We start from the raw sequence: 14,318 nt of genomic DNA on the forward strand, positions 1-14,318 counted from the left end.
ACATGCTCAGCATTGTAAGACAAGATAGAAACACCTGGACATGGATTAGAGAACAAACAAAAGTATACTATATCATCAAGAGAATAAAAGAATTGAAATGGAAATGGGCTGGTCACATAGCTAGAAGAGCTGATGGCAGGCAGTCATAGAATGGATCCAGTGGTGGGATTCAATTTTTTTTACTACTGGTTCTGTGGGCGTGGCTTGGTGGGCGTGGCATGGTTTGATGGGTGTGGCAGGGGAAGGGTACTGTAAAATCTCCAGTCCCACCCCACTACAGGGGAAGGTTACTGCAAAATCCCCATTTCCTCCTGATTAGCTGGGACTCAGGAGGCAGAAGATAGATGGGGCGGGGCCAGTTAGAGTGGTATTTATTGGTTCTCTGAATTATTCAAAATTTCCGCTACCAGTTCTCCAGAACTGTTCAGGACCTGCTGAATACCACCTCTGAATGGACCCCACTTGATAAAAAGGGTCCACGAAAGAAACCTAAAACAAGATGGATCAATGACATTAGCAGGTTTTGTGGGCCCAAATACCAAAAGAAAGCTCAGGATTGTATAGGTTGGAAACATGCAGAAGAAGCCTTCATCCTGCAGTGGATAGACAATGGCTAAAATGATAATGATGCAAATATACCCAAACAGAGAAATAAAGGTCTTCAAAGTTAAATAACTTTTTACTTCTTTGGTAGAAATGCTTTATCAGAATATCATTTCTGTCCATAAATTAATACATTTTTAATGATTCTGCATACTGAATATTATTTTGTAAACAAACAAATTCACCAAATATTGCTGTTAATGCAAAATATCTGGTATCCTAGATTCAATCTGAAATCACATACAGCCTAATTTAAATAGCCGAGTCTAAACAGCTAGCTAAGCCATGATTTTTTTTTATCAAGTGGGTTTGATTTGAGTTGTATGTGACCCTACCATTTGTAATTTGTAAACCAAGGTCTATAGCTTAATGTTATTGAACATATGTTTATAACTTACTGCATTTAGTTAAAATAATTTGTGAAGCTGCCAATAATAGCAATATTAGATCCCTATGGATGGAACATATAATGGATTGTAGATGTGACAGCAAAAGTTAACGCAAACATGGTTGACTGGGGACGACAGCAGTAGTTCAAGATACCTTGGAAGGCTTACATGGGAAAGGTCTGTTTTAAAGAAACAAAAATATCACAAGGAATACATACAACAGTAGATGTAATAAATAGTATGGAATATACTTCAAGAATGATGACAAAAACATATATAGACACAACATCAAAAGTTGTGGTTTTGAGGTTTATAAAAAAAAGAAAGAATAGTGTTATTACTTGGTATATCCTATGAATAGTATCATTTCTCAATAAAATTGTCAGTTTTACCGTATTTGTTTCAGAAGCTTTTCAACTAAAAGTCCATCACACTGACATGATTGTTTAAGTGAATCTGGCTTCCCCACTGACTTCTGCTTGTCAGAAGGTTGCAGAAGGTGGTCACATGACCCGGGGACACTGCAGCCATCATAAATATGAGTCAGTTGTCAAGTGTCTGAATTTTCATCACATGATCATGGGTATGCTGCAATGATCATGTGTGTGAAAAATGGTCATAAATCACTTTTTCGGTGCTGTTGTAACTTTGTCACTAAATGAACTATTGTAAGTTGAGGACTACCTGTATCGTATGACAATAACATTTACTTGAAAGCATACCAAACACTGGGCCCAGTTTTGGTCCATATTAAAAAAAAATGGAAGGGAAATGACATGGCACAATCATTCTGAAGGTATTTTATAGGTTTATCTCTCTGATAATTCAACACAAGCTACTAAAAGTTTTTAAAAATTTCTTTTGCCCCATCAAATAACTTGTAAAGAACGTTGGTCCTTACCTGAACATTTCTTTTCTGTAGATGAGGTGGGAGGGGCTACAGCTGGGTTTAGTCACAGCCTGATTGGTCCAGAGACTGAAGGAATTTTCTTAAAGTAACCTTCCTTCCCTATTGGCTCCCAGTTTCCTCGAGGTCAAATGGAAAAGCTGCAAAAATATAATGCAGGCAACAACAAGCAAACACCCCTCACCCCGCCTAACTACAATGACTAGGGCGGGATGTAGCCCCTCCTGCCTCATCTACAGAAAAGAAATATTCAGGTAATGACCAATATTCTTTTTCCTGTAGATACGGCAGGAGGGGCTACAGCTGGGACATACCCAAGCTAAGTCCCAGGGCGGGAAATAGGCCCCGGGGGAGGAGAGGTCGCCACCTGTTGGAGAACCCGACGACCGAAGGACGCGTCTGCCAAAGTGAAACAATCCAGTCGATAGTGTCGGATAAAGGGCGTTGGGGAGCCCCAGGTGGCCGCCCTACAGATGTCCTCTAGAGGAGCCCTCATTGGACAAGGTCTGCAAACCAAGGCCCTCTCGGCCAATACGGGGCTACCAGGATGATGTGTGCCCGCTCTATCACTATCTTCCTCAGGGTTCTATGGATCAGGGGTAGAAGGGAGAAGGCATAAAGAAGGCCCGTGGGACATGGACTTCTGAGGGCGTCTGTCCCTTCGGCATTGTGCACTGGGAAGCAGGAGAAGAACAGGTTCAGATGGGCATTGGTCGAGCTTGCGAATAAGTCCACCAGCGGGTTGCCGAAGCGGTGGCAAATTCTGCGGAAGAGTTCTAGAATCAGTTGCCACTCACCGTGGTCAACTGTCGCCCAACTCAACCAGTCCGCCTGATGGTTGGCTATGCCCAAAATGTGCTCTGATGTTATAGAGGCCAGGTTCTTCTCCGCCCAGAGACCGAGTTTCTGAGCTTCCAGCCAGAGACACTTGGAATGAGTCCCCCCCTTGACGATTTATGTGTGCCTTCGTGGCCACATTGTCCGTCAGAAGGAGCACGTGGTGATTGGTTATCGAGTCCTGAAATTGAAGGAGAGCCAGGCAAGCTGCCTTCAGCTTCAGCCAATTTATATTGTGATGCAGGTCTGACTCTGTCCATCGACCCTGTGCCAGTCTGGAGTCCATTAAGGTCCTGCAGCCGTAGAAGCTAACTAATAGGGTACTATTCCTATACACAAGACCATCTTGCCCAGCAAGCGGGCCAAGGTCAGGATGGAAGCTACCGACTTGTGCGGATATGTCATGCTAAGGCTCGAAGGTTTGTTAGACGTTCTGGAGAAAGTGGAACAAGTCCCGCCACGGAGTCTATCACCGTGCCCAGATGCAGGATTCTCATCGAGGGAGAGAGATGGCTCTTGGGGAAGATGATAGAAAACCCCAGCAACAGTAACGTCTGGATGGTTAGGTTCAAGTCGTGAATTGCGTGAGTGTGGGACCGGGCCAGGACGAGCACGTCATCTAGGTAGCAATGGAGTCTCACTGGGTGAGATCGCAGGTCTGCCGCCAAGGCTGCCAGGACCTTTGTGAACATGCAAGGGACAGAGGCTAGACCGAATGGGAGGGCCCGATGTTGGAAGTGACGTCCCTTGTGGGAAAGGCGAAGGAATCTGCGATGGGCTGGCAGTATTGGGATATGCAGATATGCTTCCATCAAGTCTATTGAGGCCATAAAGTCGCCCCGTCGGATCCCCAGGAGGATGGACCTGAGGAAGGACATTTTGAAGTGCCGGTATACCAGGTAAGAGTTTAGGCGCTTCAGTTCCAGGATTGCCCTGCATTCCCCCGAGCTCTTCGGGACCATGAAGAGGTTGGAGTATAGGCCCATCCCATACTCTTCCTCTGGGACCAGTTCCACCACCTGGATAGCTAGCAAATGTTGGATGGCTAGACTCATTAGACGGTGTTCATCCGGATCCCGGGATGGGGAAAAATTCCTGAAGAGAGTCGGGGGAGGGAGAGAAATTCCAACTGAAGGCTGTCCCTGATGGTGGACCTGACCCAAGCAGCCGACATTATCTGGTCCCACTGATCCGCGAAGGACGCTAAGCAGTCGCCGATGGGCTGACTCAGATTGGAGTCATTTCCCTCTGCGGAAGGGGCGACCCCCCGGCGAAAGGACTGACCTTGGTACCTCCCCCTGTCCTGATAAAAAAGACGATGGCCCTGCCTGTCAGACCTATAAGGGGTGTACCGCTGGTGTCGATAGTCCGGTTCAGGAGGACGGTAAGAAGAAGGCCTATGGTAAGGAGCTGGATGGGAGTCCTGCTTCTTGGCGTTAGAGGGTAGGACCTTTTTGTTGTCCTTGTTCTTCATGTTAATCGGGTCAAGCGATTCCCCAAAGAGATTGGGGCCGGAGTAAGGGGCCTCTGCCAAATTCCATTTGGACTTGTTGTCCATTTGCCAGTTGTGGAGCCATAAGAGGTGATGCAATGTTACTGAATGGACAAAGCCCGGGAAGCAAATTTGATAGAATCTAAAGTTGCATCTGCCGAAAACTGTGTAGCCGAAATAATTTTGGTGAGGTCTTGGTGAAGACGCTCATCCTAAATTGGGATGTGGTCCTGTAATTGACGCAGCCACATAACTGTGGTGCGATTAAAATAGGGCGCTGCAGCGGCTGATTTAATAGCCCAGGCGGAAGCATTGAAATTCTTACATAAAGTAAGTTCCACACGCTTGTCCTCAGGCTTTAATTTGTCAGCCATATCACCTGAGACCACGGTAGAAGCGTTAGCGAGAAAGGCAATGGGAGTGTCCACTGTTGGCAATTGGAGAGCCTGGGAGAAAGCCTGCTCCATATTATAGAAGCGGCGGTCGTTACTCCCAGGATTGGGCAAAGAGGAAGGTCGAGCTCACTGGTTTTTAACCACTTCCAGAAAGAGAGGAAAGGCTGGAACCTCCTCCTTATTTGTATTGGAATTGATAAACATAGCCAGGTTGGGATCCCTATGTTGGGAAACAGGTGGAGCCCCAGTACCAATCTGAGTAGTCTTCTTCGCCTTATGCAGAAGAGGCTTAAATGCCGGGGGCGCAAAGAGACCAGGAAAGGCTGGGGATCAAGAGAGACGGTGTCCTCGTCCTCAGAAAACCCCAAATCTTGATGTGCCCCCTCCCCTAGTACTGAGCCCTCCCCCTCCCCTAGTACTGAGCCCTCCACTTCTGATGGAGAAGAAGCCCTAGGTGGACCCTGACCATGGGCAGAGGAAGGAGACCTAGGGCACCTGGAGTCAGAATGAGGTCTTGCCACCCCTTGTGAAGAACGCTCTCTCTGGGAAAGGCATGAGGCAATGCCCTTGGAGATTGCAGAGGAAATGAGTCTCCTGGTACTTTCAGGTAGGAGCTTGAGATCATCCAGTTCCTTCTTTGAGGGCCCAAGGGCTGCAGGACCTTGGGGTGCCAAGTGTGAGGCCGGGAGATAATCTCTAGACACCCACTTCCAATGGATCCCTACCCCCTTCCCTATACGATCTCGGAGAGATGGGGGGGGAAGGCGAGGCACCCGTCTGCAAGGCCTAGCAGGGGAGACAGAAGGAGAGGAAGGGCTGAAGCCTCTGGGATGTGAGGCAGAGTGGAGAGAACTGGGCCTTACTGGGGAACTGGATCTGCCAGGAGAATCAGGTCTGGTAGCCTGAGCTTGTCTTCCTGCCCTGGCCACTTGTTTCTCCAAGACCCTCTGTCTTCTTAGCTCATCCCTCACAGCAGCTCTAGAGGGGCGCTGGTCAGCAGATGGTCTGGTAGCCGCTGCCCTGGTTCTCATTCTGCCCTGGCTTTCCTCTGCCACCTCATTGTGGGTCCCCACTGGGACCTGCTCTGACTCGAGAATTGTGGAGGCCATGCCTCACTCACGTGCCTCAAGCCTGGTGGTAGACAGTTCAGGGGACCGCCGGACTCAATTAATGGCCACGCTGTGGATCTAGGGCACAGGATAGCTTCCTGCCGGCCTCGATTAATGGCCGTCATGCAGGCCTCTGCTGCAGAAAATGGCCGCTTCCATGTGGTCGCTCCAAAATGTCCTCCAAAATGTCCTTGCCGCGCCTCGTGGCAAGAAGAAGAAAAGGCCGCCTGGAGAAGTTGACTCTGAGGCAATGGCCTCCCAGCAAGCCGAGTCCCCTGCTCCCTGTTTTTATGTAGAAAGCCCTTTTAAAACTGCAGCTGCCCTCTCAAGCCGCGTCGTGCTATCTCCAAGCCGTGGCAGCTTCCTCAATTAATTACGTGGCTCTCGTAGCCGCGGTGAAGTTCTGAAGCCACGTCAAAGCTTTGAAGCCACGGTGAGGTTTTCGAGGCCGTGGTGAGGCTTTTGGGGCCACGGTGAGGCTTTTGGGGCCGCGGCAGGACTTTGAAGCTGCAGCAAGGTTGTTGGAAGCTGCGGAGAGCTTTGAAGTTGCGGTAGGCTTTTGGAGTCGCGGCGAGGCTTTTGGAGTCGCGGCGAGGCTTTTGAAGCCGTGGCAAGGCTTTTAAAGCCGCGGCGCTCTGTGGGTAGTTATAGGATGGAACAAACAAATGCCTACCTGAAGCCTCCGATTCTCTCTCTCTCTTTCGGCTGCAAACGGGAGCCTGTCACCCCTGTGCCCCCAGGGATTGGGCAGAGCACCCCCAGGCCCAGAGGTAGGAGGCCAGGTCACTCCTACCCCCTTATGAGATCTGACAAGGCAGACTCTATGGCTAGCAGTCCGAATTTTAAAGAATTTAGAATATCCAATTAACCGAATCAGAATAAGATAATTCCAATAATTGAATAAATTCAATACCTCAAGGAGCCAAACTAGTGCTTGGACCAAGAGACTGAGAGGAAACTGGGAGCCAATAGGGAAGGAAGGTTACTTTAAGAAAATTTCCTCAGTCTCTGGACTAATCAGACTGTGACTAAACCCAGCTGTAGCCCCTCCCGCTGTATCTACAGGAAAACCATCTGGTTTAAAAAAATTTCTGAACAAAAAGCATACTTTTAACAGGGTGTCATTCCTTTGGGGAAACAAAGGAATGACACCCTGTTAAAAGTATGCTTTTTGTTCAGAAAAAAAATTAAACCAGACCAAACTACTCAATGGTCACTTGACTTTTTAAAAGTAATAAGGATAACTACATTCTCTCTCCCCCCAGTGATTTTAGTGGTTACTTTCTAGAAGAAACTAACACTAGCACTTTTGGTTTGCGTATGTTATTTTGCGTCATAGGAGCAAAATAGTCTTAAATTTTCACTACCTCACATTAACTAAAATATTTAATCTGAATTTTTTGTTTGCCTGCTAAAATTGATCATATTAAACAGATTGTCCTCATCATATGTTATGAAAGTCTATTTTCTGATGGAATGTTTTTTTAATGTCCATTTACTTATTAAACTGAATTATATTAGAACTCTTCTAACTAAATAGAATTATCTTTAAAAACAAATACATCTGTGAATGGAATCAGTATTTTTTGTTGAAAAATGGTTGTGGTACTTTGACTACAACAAATTCTTTTAGTCCCAGATTTATGGGTTGTATCCAGATTAATTTAGTCACCTTCCAGTATCACTGAAATTTTTATATTTCTACATCCAAGAAAATAGACAGCTGTCTCTTTTTGGGCTTCAATGCTCCTATGAAACAACAGAACAGCTGTGCTAATAGTATTCAGAGGGGCCTTGACATCCTATGCTTTCATGTCATACAGTAGCATAAGATTAAATCCAGACTGTTAATTAATTGGGACTGAATTTAAAAGAATATTTCAGGCTGTGACATCAAACAACATCAGTTAGCTTCCCTCCCACTTCCCCCCCAAAATAGGGTGCTTCAAAATGGTCTTTGAAAATACTATGAAACTAAGACGTGTGGCAGAAAATTAACGGTTCAATGTTCATTCATATTGCTAGAAATTATATTTTGCTTACCACTCCTCACTCTTCCTTTCTCATTTGCTTTAATGTAGAAATATAACAAGATAAAAGAAAAAGATTTTAAATCCCCAAATATGGTAATAGATCTTTTTTTGGAGGGGCGTGCATCTCTTTTTCTTCTATTAGGACAGCACCCAGCTTAAGCACCCAAATTTCCATCTTCCTAAATTAATTCAACAGGACATCAATTCATTCTTATATTGCTGATGATGTGTTCATTTTGTCTGTAAGTTTTGTTGGCTCTAAGACAAGCCCAAGCTTCGGTATTCTTTAATTTCACTGCAAAAATGAAGAATTGGTCAAAAATTATTCTAAGATCATTTTATTTTCCAAATGCCCCAAGCCACACAACTGGCAAATAGAAGGGCACACTGTCAAACAAATTAAAACCTACAAATGTTTAGAGCTGTTTCTCCAACTTCCGGAGCACCCAAAATGTCTGCTGGGACTTTATATCCCAAAGGATATAAACTCAGACTTTCATTATATAACCTTTATTTTGTAATTGAAGCATATAAGTCATCCCAGCTGCTGTTAAGTTATTTACAGCCATGGCTTGTGCTCCAGTTGCTGTACGGGACTCAAATCGGCCCTTACAGTGACAGCAATATTAAAGAAAGTTTAATCTAAATCTTTGATAGATATTTTTCAGGTCCCTTTTTCTGTCCCAAATATTGTGGCTGAAGTTACTAAAGTCAAATACAGCCTTTGGGCTGTTTAACTTTGGTTGAAATGATTACATTGCTCAGCTGGATTGTCCCATTAACTACTGTATATTACAGTGATGGCGAATCTATGGCACGCGTGCCAAAAGTGGCACGCGGAGCCATTTGTCAGGGCACGCGAAGCGCTGCCCTGTCAACTGGCCAGCGCCCATGCGCGCACTGGCCAGCTGAGTTCACCTTTTTAAAAGCTATTTTTCACCTTCCCCGGGCTCCAGAGACTTTATAGGAGCCTGGGGAGGGCGAAAAGAGGCCCCCCCGCACCCCCCGGAGGCTTCAGTGACTGTCCGGAGGCTTCCCTGAAGCCTTCAGAATGCTTAAAACGACCCTCCGAGCAAACCGGAAGTGACTTCCGGGTTGCTCGGAGGGTCGTTTTAAGTGTTCCGAAGGCTTCAGGGACCGTCCGAGGCTTCCCTGATGCCTTCGGAGCGCTTAAAACGACCCTCCGAGCAACCCGGAAGTCACTTCCGGTTTGCTCGGAGGGTGGTTTTAAGCGTTCCGAAGGCTTCAGGGAAGCCTCCGGATGATCCCTGAAGCCTCCGGAGGGCCTCCGGGGGGGCGGGGGAGGCTCTTTTCGCCCTCCCCAGGCTCCTATAAAGCCTCTGGAGCCTGGGGAGGGCGAAAAAAGCATGTAAAAATGGGGGAGGTCATGCGTTTTGCACGCATGCGCACTGGGGGATCGTGCGTTGCATTATGGGTGCGGCACGCCCGCACACGATCCCCCTGCGCTCCCCCCACTTGTGGCACGTGAGCCAAAAAAGGTTCGCCATCGCTGGTATATTAGATGATTTTGAAACCTCCTGGGAAAAAAATCCATTTTTAATAAATGACATCTTAATGGTTTTTCCCAGGGCATTCTTTAGTCATTGGGACTAAAGCAAACTAATTCAACTTTGAAACAAAAGATTCTAGATGTGAAAGGCCAATTACATTGTGCAGGTTGTTCCATAATGTATTTAACAGTTTTCAAATTTTAAATTGGCCAGTTATCTGGACTAAGACCACTGTTGTGAAATTTAGAAGAGTTCAATCCTTGGCCTATTTTAATGCTCTTCCTACAACAGTATTGAAAGAGAAGTCCCTGTTGCTAATATATGGTGTCCCTATGATGGAAATATGATAGAAACTACAGCCCGTTTTGCTATTCTTCCAATTCTACAAGGACTCGTTTGCTGTGATTTTCCCTCTCCTTTATAAATTCCCATTCTGCTTTATTTTACTTACATTAGTCATTAGACAAAAAAAAAAACAATTTAAATATTGCTAAATCTTGTTATACTGTTTGAAAATCCCTTTTTAAAGTTTAATTTCTGTTTTTAATTTATCATTTGTTGCCATACTCCAAATTTCATTATACCACTCAGTTCTTTGAATATCCCAATTTTATCCCTAATATTTGGCCATCACTACTCTAGCTGCCATTATCAAATTTACAATCAATTCCTTTTTTGTTTCATTTATATCCCATTTTTCCACCAGCAACAATAAAGCAACCCTCGGTGACATCTCTAGATTTACATTCAACAATGTTCTAATTTCTCTAAACACCATGTCCCATATTTTATGTACACTATCTCATGTGATAGAGAAAACAGCTGCTTTTTTAACAATCATCTTTAAATTTCCCATTCCTCCCCCCATACCAGGCTAACAAGCAACAAAACACTTTTCAACTGAACGTGAAACACCATTACTCTCAAAATTTAAAAGATTATTAAAAATTCTAAATGGCTTTCAAAACCATGCATGTACTGCTGTCCTTTGTTCTCCGACATTGAGTGAACTAGAAAGTTAATTTTGTACCCTCAAGAACAGGGCTGACAATCACATGTTTTCCTACTTGCTCATTAATTTGTCAAATTTTGCATAATAAATCTTTTAGGGATTTATTATATGCACAAAAGAGTTATCAAAGAATGGGAAGAATATGACAATTATCATAACATGCTACAAATAACATTCCAGATCTTTTGTATTAAAGGCACTAATCTCCACCCAGAAATGTTCTTTTTTGTGTGTATGACTAGTCAGTCTGACTAGTTTATTTCTTCTAAGTTGTACATCTTTCATTAAAATCAACTCCTGAACATTATGCCTGCACAATTTCTGACTTAGAGAGCAGGATCTCTCTAGAAATTGATAACAATAGCAATAGCACTTAGACTTATATACAGCTCCATAGTGCTTTATAGCACTCTGTAAACAGTTTACAGAGCCAGCATATTGTCCCCAACAATCTGGATCCTCATTTTGCCAACCTCAGAAAGATGGAAGGCTGAGTCAACTTTGAGCTGTCCAGATCAAACTCCTGGCAGTGGACAGAACTAGCCTGCAATACTGCATTCTAGCCACTGTGCCACCACAGCTTGGATCTTATAAGTTAGATCTTTGAATGGAAGGCATGTGCCTTTTCACTAATACGTAGATGATATAGGTCAGCAATGGCGAACCTTTTTTGGCTCGTGTGCCATAAGTGGGGGGAGCACAGGGGGGTAGAGTGCAGGCGTGCTGCACGCATAATGCAATGCACGACCCCCCCCCCAGTGCACATGCATGCACTACAGGTGCTCCCCCCCATTTTTTGCATGCTTTTTTTGCCCTCCCCAGGCTCCAGAGGCTTTATAGGAGCCTGGGGAGGGCAAAAACAGCCTCCCCTGCCCCCCCAGAAGCCTCCGGAGGCTTGAGGGACCTTCAGGACGCTTCCCTGAAGCCTCCGGAGAAGTCAAAATGACCCTCCGAGCAAACCTGAAGTCCGCTCCTGAACTTCTGGTCTGCCCATAGGGCTGGTTTTTTGTGCTCCGGAGGCTTCAGGGCAGCTCAGGAACCCTCCGGAGGGCCTCCGGGAGGGGCGGGGGGCTCTTTTTGCCCTCCCCGGGCCCCTATAAAGGCTCTGAAGCCTGGGCTGGGAGAAAAATGGCTTTTAAAAAGGGTGAACGCAGCTGGCCAGCGCGCACAGGTAATACACAGATAATCCCAAACACTGTGTGGATCCATTGCTTTCCATTAATTTTTAACTGCCTGGGTTCTTCTGAATGCAGGTCTTCTAGAAGAATAAGTACAGAAGTCCAGTATAATCCAATTATTACCAATTCAAATAGCTATAGGAATTGATAGAGTATCTACAGAAATATGGCAACAACATATCTCGCGTCTGAGTCAGGGGGGAATATTCATCTCCATTTCTTAGCCGAGGGAGTCAGCATTGTCCGAAGAATTTCTATGGACATGTAGCCAGCATGATTATATGCCAAAGCGCACAGAACACTGTTACCTTCCCACCTTCCTACTTGCATTTGCATGCTTTCGAATTGCTAGGTGGGCAGGAGCTGCGGCAAGTTATAAGAGCTCACCCGTTGTGCGGCGCTTGGGTCTCGAACCCGGCCTGTCAGCTTTTTAGCTGACAAGCTCAGCATCTTTAACCACTGAGCCACCATGCCCCTTACATGATATGTAAGCTTTACAAACATGGGAGGGGGACACAAATAATTATATGGAACTGCAGTTTTCTATAAATAAAAAGGCCTTTTGTACCTAAGCTGGGGCTTAAACACATAGAGTAAAATACATGTAGATATTCACATAGCTGGAGAAAAATATGTCCAAATATAGGATAAGTACAGTTGTATTTTTAGGACAGACTTTTAGGGAATGGATAAGTAATACATGGTGAGACACATATTCAGGAGAGCCGAGTTCACGTACTCCTTGAATTATTAAAGAAGCTTATCATAATTTCAAAAATAAGATGGAATGGCCAAGAAAGAATCCCCAAATAGTAAAGCCAACATTTCTTTGAAAAAGGGAGTCATCTCAACAGCCTCAGCATGTGCCAAAGGACAACTTTGCTGTTTTTAATCTGCTCAGTTGACTCCCTCTAACTCAATTTATCTACAGCAAGGATGTGTTAACGTTATCTGACAGTTACTATTAAAGTATCACAGGCCTCTGTCTTGTTTATACAGCAACTTTACTGAGTCTTTCTGTTACATCAGTCATTTTAAGCAAAACTCCCAGAACATGTTGTATATAAGTATCAAGCTGAATAAGGTACGGTAAAGATCCTTATGTAGTAAGTCAATACCCTATTCCTATGAGAGACATCTAAGCAGCATTATGAGATTACCAAGGTTTACAGAAATAGAACACTGTGAAATATACATTGAAAAAATAATTAAGAATTATATCCACCCCACAAAAAACATTTACAAGTCTGACAGAAACTGGCTGACTGTTCAGAATTATAAATTAACTAGTTGGATACCCGTGCTTCACTATGAAACTATGAGGTCGGGCATGATAAAGTGACATGTAAAGCCCGCAGGACGGATGAGTCATGCTCTGGCCACTCCCACGCCCTGTCTAGGGGAATAGAACGTCTAACTCCTTAGCATCGCCATGTGTTAATATAATACTGTATAAGGAATACTGATGATGTGATGGTCATTTCAAAAAATCCTTTCTTAGCAAGCACCTGGAAGCCAAGAGGAACATATGTGCCAAATTTCAAGTTTGTAGACTTTACCGTTCTGGAGATTTCGTGATGAGTGAGTGGTATTTGGCTTTATATATTTATTTTTATATATACATACTGTATATACATACCGTGTTTCCCCGAAAATAAGATAGGGTCTTATTTTCTTTTGCCCCACGAAATATGGCCTTGAGCTTATTATAGGGGAGGGCTTATTATTTTCTGAGGCAGGTGAGAAGCGAAGCGCGTCTTTTACCTTTCCAGATCCGTCGCGTTCCTCGCCATTGTGTTCAGGGAAGCGGCTGGTAAAAAAAAAACCTTCTCGCGAGTTCAAACATCTTGAAAACGCGAGAGGATTTTTTTTTACCAGGGGCTTCCCTGAACACAATGGCGAGGAACGCGACGGAGCTGGAAAGGTAAGAGGTGCGGTGCGTCTCACTTCTCCCCCCCCCCCAATCTGCCACCCCTCGTTAAAGGGATGGCAGAATAACTTAACATTATTTACAAATTGCCTCAACAGCTGTTGTGGTGATATGGTTATGTAAATGCTTAGAGTAATTTTATCTAGTGTAGTAATTTCCAACATATTGGACGTCATGTTGATAATGACTAGTCTACTGAGATGATGGCATTTGCTTCATGAAATAAGTAGTCTCTGATTAATGAGTACAATTGAGCCCAAAATTTCTGTTGCTAAACGAGACAGTTGCTAAGTGAATTTTGTGCCATTTCATGACCTTTCTTGCCAAAGTTGTTAAGTGAATCATTGCAATTGTTAAGTCAGTAACATGATTGTTAATCTGGCTTTCCCTTTGCTTGTCAGAAGGTCACAAAAGGGGATCACCTGACCTTGGGACACTGCAGCCATCATAAATATGTGCCAATTGTCAAGCAGCCAATTTTTTATCACATGACTATGGGATGCTACAATGGTTATAAGTGTGAAAAATAGTCATAAGTCACTTTTTTCAGTGCTGTTGTAATTTTGAACAGTCACTAAATGAACCGTTGTAAGTCGTGGACTACTTTTATATGTAGAGCAGTCTTCTTAACCTGGGCAACTTGAAGTTGTGTAGATTTTAACTCTCAGAATTCCCCAGCTAAATTTATACATCTTCAAATTGCCCAGGTGGAGAAATACTGATTTAGGGAATAACTTTCTGTAAAGGTCAGATAAGAGATTTGCACTAGGAAAGCAAAGACTCCCTTAAACTCAAATTGGTATAGAAGTGGTTTGGCATTGCCTTCTTTACTGATTTTTAAAAATCTTTAAGTCTAGTTTCCTAGGATTTGCTTTGTGGTCTAGAATTTTTCTTATTAGTGTTATTCTGGGCATTTCTATTA

General features: G+C 44.2%; 1 protein-coding gene across 1 annotated transcript in view; it reads right to left on the reverse strand.

The window, feature by feature from the left end:
- Positions 1 to 14,318, reverse strand: part of ADCY5 (adenylate cyclase 5) — a 248,953-nt gene that overhangs the window by 112,364 nt on the left and 122,271 nt on the right. The gene's annotated exons all lie outside the window — the stretch shown is intronic.

This window comes from Natrix helvetica (assembly GCF_964273705.1).
Source record: "Natrix helvetica genome assembly, chromosome: 1".
NCBI classification, from domain to species: Eukaryota; Metazoa; Chordata; class Lepidosauria; order Squamata; family Natricidae; genus Natrix; species Natrix helvetica.